At 43.2% G+C, this 8,648-nt stretch overlaps 1 non-coding gene across 1 annotated transcript; it reads right to left on the bottom strand.

Moving 5' to 3' along the window:
* Positions 1-5,412: 5,412 nt before the first annotated feature.
* TRNAT-UGU (transfer RNA threonine (anticodon UGU)) lies at positions 5,413-5,485 on the bottom strand. The gene has a single exon. It is a non-coding gene; the product is annotated as a tRNA-Thr (tRNA).
* Positions 5,486-8,648: the final 3,163 nt, after the last annotated feature.

Below are 8,648 nucleotides of genomic sequence, written 5' to 3'. Positions count from 1 at the left end.
GTCACGTTTTGTGGCGTAGAGCCATCTTTTCAAACTATTTACAATAAATCCCATTAACAAATAGGTCATCTGTAATATTATACTAACCAATATCAGTAGAGGACAATGCATCGTACATAGAAATCCATGAGGGCACTTAAGATAATGCACAGTCCCACTCGAGATAATGTATGGCCCCTGAATTATGATTTCCAGCAAATTGCTCCTCTCTAGTTGTTATGTATTACATTAAATCGCATAAAAAGGAAAAAAGTTTTGTTTCTATGTTTCCAAAGCAAGGCTCCCTCATCAATTTCATTCATAGTAATGTATAGATAACATACTATACATCAATCAATAACTATGTAGAGATCACACTTATAAACAGACACATTTTCAGTGAACAGCTTTTAGTCCTGAAACACTACAACCAGGGGCAGACTGACCATTTGGAAACTCGGGCACTGCCCGAGGGCCCGGGGTAAGTAAGGGGCCCCATGAGATGCCCCTGGTACCTTTTTCATAGGCTTTTTTGAGTTTGGGCAAGGACACAGGGGCCCCATGATCCCCTATTGCCCGGGGGCCCCATGAGTTGTCAGTCCACCCCTGCGCTGCACCCAAATTAAATTTACATCCTTTTTTTCCCATGGTATTTGATTGCCTGTGCATTTTTTAATGTTTGCGCTATAAAAAAAAAAAGAGAAAAAAATATTTTTTACTTTTTGCTATTAAACATGTCCAGTAAAAATTTGAACAAATCAAATTTCCTCAATATTGTTTTTTTCTCAAAATTGTCAGCCTTTTTTTTTTTTATAGTGCAAAAAATATAAATGCACAGGTGATCAAGTACCACTGAAAAAAAAGCTCAATTTGTGGGAATACAAGGATGTAATTTTCATTTGTGTAGCATGACCGCGCAATTGTCAGTTAAAGTAACGCAGCGCCGTAATGCAAAAAATGGCCTGGTCAGGAAGGAGGGTAAATCCTCAGGAGAGCAAGTGGTTAGCATCACTTAAAGCCAATGCAAAGAGAAACTCACGTGATTCTGGTGTGTGTCCAAACTATACATAAAGACGTCAGTTTTTTCACATGGGTCTCGATCCGTTCCGGAGGCGTTTCACCTTCCAGCATCAAACTGACTTAGGACTGAGGTGTTATTGATTTACGTTTAGAAAATATCAAGTTTATCTTGAAAAGAAATTGTAGCTTCTGGATGTTTTCCGGGAGGATTAAGAGCGTGCAAATTGCTTAATACTAATATTATATGAATTATAGGAAGTATCAGGAAAGACCAGTAATTACAGGTAAATAATAGTTGTGAGTGTCTGGCAATGTTCCTTTTTTCCAGTAAAGCCAATTTACAGTGAAATTGAAACATGAAAGGCCTTTTCCGCTATATGAGAGCACAGTTCTGGAAAAGGGCCACTCACTCCACTGCATGCGGCTCACTCATTTTTTCAAATGGCTTTGCAAAGGACAATAATGGCCCAAAATGCATTATCCGCCCTTGTTTTTTTTCTTATGAATGGACAGACGGATGAAAGGAAAGAAGAGATCCTGATTTGTGTTTTACATCAAAGCTGTGTGCTTCTCCACGCTTTTTTTAAAAAAATTATTTATTTCATGTGTTTCTGTATTCTCAGGTGGACTTCATTGTGTATTCTAAATGTAATATTTAATTAAGTGTCGCTCCAGCCAAATTTCATTTTTTTTTTAGTTTTGGATAAAGTAGAATTGGGTTAGAACCCAATAATTTTTTTTCCTTTTTTTTAATTGAATTTTATTGATTTTTAGTAAAATTTCACTTTGTGTTCTAAATGCAATGTTTATTTATTTAGATGTATCGCCAGCCACAACTTCTTTTTTTTTTTTCTTCATTTGTGAATAGAAATTCACAGGTTAGAACCCAATGTGTTTTTTTTTTTAAATAATATTTTTATTTAATGATTATATTTATTGATTTCAAGCGGGGTTCTCCAAACTGTGGCCCCTTGGGTTGGATGTGGCCAATTGTTTGCCTTTATCTGGCCCTCTGAAAACTATTCTGTTCACTAATATCAGGAACTTTTCCTTCCACTGACAACAATGGGGTGCTATTTCTCCCACTGACACCAGAGATGGGAAAATAATTCTCCCACTGACACAAGTGATGGGGGCACTATTCTTCCCATTATTACCAATGATGATCCCACTCTCTAGCTTCCTTGTCTCCTCCTCCCATGCTTATCTCCAGGACTTCTCCAGAGCTTCCCCCATCCTCTGGAATTCTCTACCCCAATTTATCAGACTATCGCCTACTCTGCTCACTTTTAGGCGATCTCTGAAAACTCTCTTCAGCAAAGCCTGTCCTGCCTTCAGCTAATAATGGAATCTTCTCTTCCTCCTACAAGTCCATCCCCCACAGTTATTACCTTTTGTAGTGCTAGCCCCTCCCTCTTAGATTGTAAGCTCCAAGGAGCAGGGCCCTCCTAACCCTCTTGTACTGAACTGTATTGTCTCCCGTTATATTGTAAAGTGCTGAGCAAACTGTTGGCACTATATAAATCCTGAATAATAATAATGATGTAATTTTTTTACTCCCACTGACCACCAAGCCTATGGCATTGTTTACTCCCACCGATGCCGGGGCATTTTTTACTCCCACTGACCACCAAGCCTATGGCATTGTTTACTCCCACCGATGCCGGGGCATTTTTTACTCCCACTGACCACCAAGCCTATGGCATTGTTTACTCCCACCGATGCCGGGGCATTTTTTACTCCCACTGACCACCAAGCCTATGGCATTGTTTACTCCCACCGATGCCGGGGCATTTTTTACTCCCACTGACCACCAAGCCTATGGCATTGTTTACTCCCACCGATGCCGGGGTATTTTTTACTCCCACTGACCACCAAGCCTATAGCATTGTGTTCTCCCACCGATGCTGGGGCATTTTTTACTCCCACTGACCACCAAGCCTATGGCATTGTTTACTCCCACCGATGCTGGGGCATTTTCTACTCCCAGTAGCCACAATGCAGCCCCCCTAAAAGTTTGAAGGGCAGTAAACTGGCCCTTTGTTTTAAACATTTGGAGACCCCTGATTTAGAGTAAGGACATACTCCCAGGGTAAGACCAACGGCGCTCATCTAATGTTGATCTAAAGTTATGATAACTCATGTTGCTGTTCCACTAGGAGCTCAATAATGAAAAAATTAATTCTCTGAAGATTACAAGATGGAGAAACTATGACAGAAGCAGCTTAACCCTTGTCACCATTCCTTGCTACCTTCATCATTTACAATGTATTGGAAGAAGAAATAAAGCCGGATGTTAGAAGCGAGTTTGAAGCCAAGGTATAAGTCACTCCTGGCCTGCACTGTGTCATCCATGTGACAGAGTTGGTCAGGAAGCAGTTGCCCTCTAAAAGGTAAAGAAAAATAGGGGTGCCAAACTAAGTGCATTATTAGCAAGGTTACAATTATTAGCAACTTACTAGACATAAGTTGATAAAAGGCATGTCACCCTCGTACGGGGTCCTGAAGGATCCAGGAGCCGATATGCGGCACAGCGAGTCTGGGCTTCCAGATGGTGGCTGAGAGCAGGTTCTCTGAGGCTCAGGAAGTGGCCGGCCATGATGAAGGAACCAGCCTGGAACGCAAATAACGCTGGAGTGGACGTGACGTTGGTGCGTGATGACGTGAAACAGGGGGCGGTAACGCGTTTCGAAACATAGCTTCCTCTTCAGACCTGAATCAGGACGCCCAGACTCGCTGTGCCGCATACCGGCTCCTGGATCCTTCAGGACCCCGTACGAGGGTGACATGCTTTTTGTCAACTTATGTCTAGTAAGTTGCTAATAATTTTAACCTTGCAATAAATTACTAATAATGCTGCACTTAGTTTGGCGCACCTATTTTTTCTTTCCTTGCTTACAGAGTCCAGCTTTACTCTAAGGGTGCTGCCGCTGATGCTACCATATATTGCCCACTGCCCCCCGTGAACAACCACAGCCTGTCCAACAATCCCTCTCCCCTTATTTTCCCTGGCTATAAGTTGGACTTTATTTATGGACTTCCTTTTGGACTGTTAAGTTACTTTGGCTATACCCCTTGTCTTGGAAATTCGCTTTGAACGAATTTCTCCTTACCGTGAGTACTCGCAGTTGGATGCGCAGAAATCCCCCATAAAGCTGTGCGAATCTCGCTTACCGCGACTGCAGCTAAACTCCACGATTCCTGCCCCTCCAACTGGGTTAGCTATCTTGAGATGTGGGGAAATGGAGCTCCCGTTACCCAGGAATGATCAGGCGACACTCTCAGGTTGCAGTTGGAATTCACTCTGAGACCAGGTCCACCCCCAGGCTCTTGTTTGATTAAAGCACATACACGCCCCCCCCACATGAGTCAGGTCAATCCCCTCCCACAGAACAATGCAATGGGGAGTGCCTATACACAGGATGTACATTCCGATTGGAGCGTAGCCTTTCCTATTATCTATCACCAGTCCTCCCCTCCACCCCATGAACTCTCTGAGGGAAGCAAACTTCCTATCCTATTAGCTCCTAGTGGTATGTAAATTCTCTGTACAAGCATCCCCTAGATTAAACAGTGCCAGTCTGTATCTGAATAAGCCCGATACGATCTTTATTAAAACACATCCATCCAGATACAGTTTCAGGTTGGTAATGGCTTGTAAGATATACATGAGCCTACACGCGGAGTTCGCACTGCTTGGCGCCTTGCGGTACGAAGTCCATGTGGTACTATGCTGCTGATATGTGGATACAGGCCCGCAGCCTACCGCCGGCGGCATTGGCATCGAATGCCGTGGTGGTATACATGCCGGTCTATAAGAGCAGATCTGCCATCTCATCCATTACTGAGCTGAGTACTGTAATACATACATTGTACATGCGCATGGCCCAATTGCAGCCTTCAGAGCTTTAATTAAGCCACACGAGAGACATATGAATAACATTAATATATGACACATTTAAAGTTCAACCTGTAAATACAAAATTTCCATGACACCCTCCAGTGCCAAAAATACCTATATATTTTTCCTCTAAAAGGTAATATTTTCCAAGAGCACATTTTTTCTGAACTCCATACAGGAAAAACCATCTGATGGAAACCCAGGCCTACATCAGATTCCACATGATATTCACATGTAAACAGGATTGTCGTAATACAAAGACATGCAGAAAGTAAGTGTTTTGTAGATAACAAGATGTTGCTGCTCACTGCAAGTGCACTCTTCTTTTGACGCAGAATTAGAGTGTTTCTAGCAGATATTGCCTAACTCAAGATCTCTGGAAAGTCAAGTTGTCCTAAAATATTGGTTTCATGATCTCGAGCCTTTCAAACATTTATAACCTTATATTCCCTTGGGACTTTTGGGCAAAATGCTCATAACCCCACTATGTACAGTCACCAATGCTTACAGGCAGGTCCCAGTGAGATTTGAACTCACGACCCCTGGTTTACAAGACCAGTGCTCTAACCCCTGAGCTATAGAGCCCTGATTGTGCAGCATGGGACACAATTGTGTTGTTTATTAGATGTACAGCGAGGGAGGAGCTGCAGAGGCTAAATGGCAATCAGGGAAAAGAATAAAAGCTCTCAGAAGTGGCTCACCAGAAGAAATAGCAGCACCTCTTCATGTGTTGATGTCAGGAACCATCGTGACGCATGGGTCTACACATGCGTAGGTGTCTGTCAAGACATGCAGGCAGCACGGCACTAGGACCCAGGCGCACCCGTCGTCTATGACAGTACTGGGCAGGCACTAGGACCTAGGCTGCGCCTGTCAGGTGCAGGGCAGGGTACTTAAACCAGCCCTGCACAGACACTTGTTGCCGAATGGTCTTTCTGCGATTCCTGTTATCTGATACCTGTGTTGTGAGTACTATTGATCCGGATTGTCTGACCTTGCTGCCTTCTCCTATCCTGACCCCTTGGCTTGTCTGACTTCGCTCCTGGATGTTCCCCTTTAGATCTGATCTCCTGTTACTGACCTGGCGTGTAACCCGACCATTCTTTGCCTACTGTTTTGTACCGCACCGACCCCCCGGCTAACGACTCAGCTTGTTTGACTTAGCTCTCACTCCTCCATCCATCCATCCCTCTAGGACCCCCTGGTCCCCTCACATCAGACTCTCACCCTGCGGGAGCCTCTGGCAGACTCCTCTACCACCGGTAGGGATATCCAGTAGCTGCGACCTGGTCTCGGGGCGCTCCAAGTCCATCCCCACCATCAGGGGCCCTGGTGAACAAGTGCTCCGGAACTTAGACTCTGCGCTCTGGGGAGGCCCTATCAGTGGATTGCTAGAGGTGCTGCTAGGTGGTCCCTTACAGTTGAATTACTGTATCTACAATATACAGGAAACCAGGGATTAACCAACCCCATTAGGATTAACCATTAAAGTGCATATAAAGCCAAAACAGGAATCAAGGAGAAAAATTCCAATGGAGACCCCTGTTCTGGTGACAACTGCCAAGAAGATTCCGTTTCCCTTGGGGAGATTTCCTCTCGCTATTGTGTCTACAGGACAGGAAGTGAAAGGAATCTGACAGATAAGGCAAAGTTTTGGTTTTTTGGAGGACTGATCCTTTAACCTCCCTGGTGGTAATCCTGAGTGTGACTTGGAGTTAATTTCAGTACCAAAAGCGGTAACCCCGAGCAACACTCGGAAATACACTGCAGAGATCCCTCGACCCTTACCTTGTTCCACAATCCCGCGAGGTCCTGTCCCCTGGCCACGTCCGCCGGCATCCGTCTTCCGTTCCCTGCAAGCTTCGGGACGTACGGGGGGTGGAACCGGCAGATTAAAAAAAGTAAAAATGTGACATACACACAATACACTGTAATCTGTTAGTATTACATTCCTGTATCAAACTATTTCACCTAAATGTTGTCCTGAGTGCTTTGTCCTGTGCCCTGCCTGCACTATTACCGTTCTTTCTGCCTGGAAACTGAGAAACGTCCATGGCGTCCAAAAAGCGTCCCTTTAGGTCAAAAGCGGTTTTAGACCAGCTAGAGAACAGCAATAGTAAATCAGAATCAATTGCAGAATTGAGTGATAATGATTCGTGGGGAAATTCATCATCAGACGCTGAAAACGATTCTGCGACTGAGCTCAGTGATGTGCGAACTTGCCGCTATATTTCAAATTTCAGTGTTTTTGGTTTGATTACATTATTAAATTAAATTTATTAATATTTTTTATAATTATTTATTATAATTTATGATTTCGTGTTTCAAACTTTATCATACCAGGGATGTTTATTAGACTCTTGTTCGGACAAATTTAAGTGAGTTAGTCCTAAGAACTACAGGCCTAAAATATAAAACAACAAATTTCCATGCAAAAAAATGTACCGCTTTGACATGAAAAAATATTGATTAGTTAGACCCCCAGGGAGGTTAAGACCTTTTGGAGTCATACCGTGTCTGTGCCGACCTCCATTTAAACCCTATAACATGCTAAGTATGAGTTGTCTTTCACAGATCTATGACTTTTGTAAGTGTGAAGGTTCCATAAACCGAGTTTCTCCTAACATGTGGTCGATTTAGATGTTAGCAGTGCTTGGTTGAGTTCTTCCTGAAGGCACTGCTTGATTTTACATCTCGGTGTTCATATACAAGAGATAATGCTTTAAGTACTCTTCCAAGGGTTGTTCTACAATGCATCAAATGGAACCAAGTTGAGCCACTGACATAGGTACTTGCAGAAAATAGAACAATGAGGCATACATGATACACATCCCCTAGTTGACCATAAAGCACCATGACACTTAGAACTAGGCCCTTGACCACTGCTGTGATTACCAAGTAGTCTAATAATAAAGGTGCCCTGTGAAGAGTGTATAAACTATCTTGTTAAAGTATAAGGTTGAATGATTGGTAATCAATGTCATAAGAATTAGTAAAGTAACTGAGCAAGGACGTAAATATGGAACCATAGCCATACTAGACCAAGTGATTCCTATAGGGTCCCACTGACATGGTGTTGGATCTGATTTGTCCAATCCTGTTTCATCATCCCTTAATTGGTTGCTGCATAATTCCCTTCACTTCCTGTCCCAAACTGAGGGGAGTATAAATTTCTCCAAAGTTGAAGAGAAATTCCTCCTTAGGCACTTGCCACTGTAACTGGTCCAGAAGATACTTTCTCTACTTCTGTGCCATATACACTATACAGTTTAGGATTTTCCCACACTTTCATAGCCACCAGAACAAAGGTGGGAGAAATCTCCGAAACAGGGACACAGGCAACAAAAAAGGAGAAAATCAAACGCTTCTCCTGTATCAACTGAAAAAAGTTATACCTACGGCAGCATTTTTTAACCTTTTACTCGTGGTGCCCTTTAAAAAAGTTTGCAAAAGTATGAGGCACCACAATCTAAAAAACGGAAATGTTACTTATCAATGGAAAACCTGAGCCTGGGACAATCTACACAACCACCTTGATGTCACATCAGAGGTTCACCCACCACATCAGAGGTCCTCCATCACATCAGAGGTCCCTCATCACATCAGAAGTTCACTCATTACATCAGACATTAATCCATCACTTCAGAAGCTCAACTTTACATCAGAGGTCCTCCCACCACATCAGAGGTCCTCCCACCACATCAGCAGTTCACTCATCACATCAGAGGTCCTCCATCACATCAGAGGT

This window comes from Staurois parvus, unplaced genomic scaffold, assembly GCF_062004578.1.
Source record: "Staurois parvus isolate SC_StPar_1 unplaced genomic scaffold, SC_StPar_1.0 ptg000151l, whole genome shotgun sequence".
Classification (NCBI taxonomy): Eukaryota; Metazoa; Chordata; class Amphibia; order Anura; family Ranidae; genus Staurois; species Staurois parvus.
The sequence above is the reverse complement of the archived record's forward strand: the minus strand, read 5'-3'. Positions and strand labels throughout refer to the sequence as shown.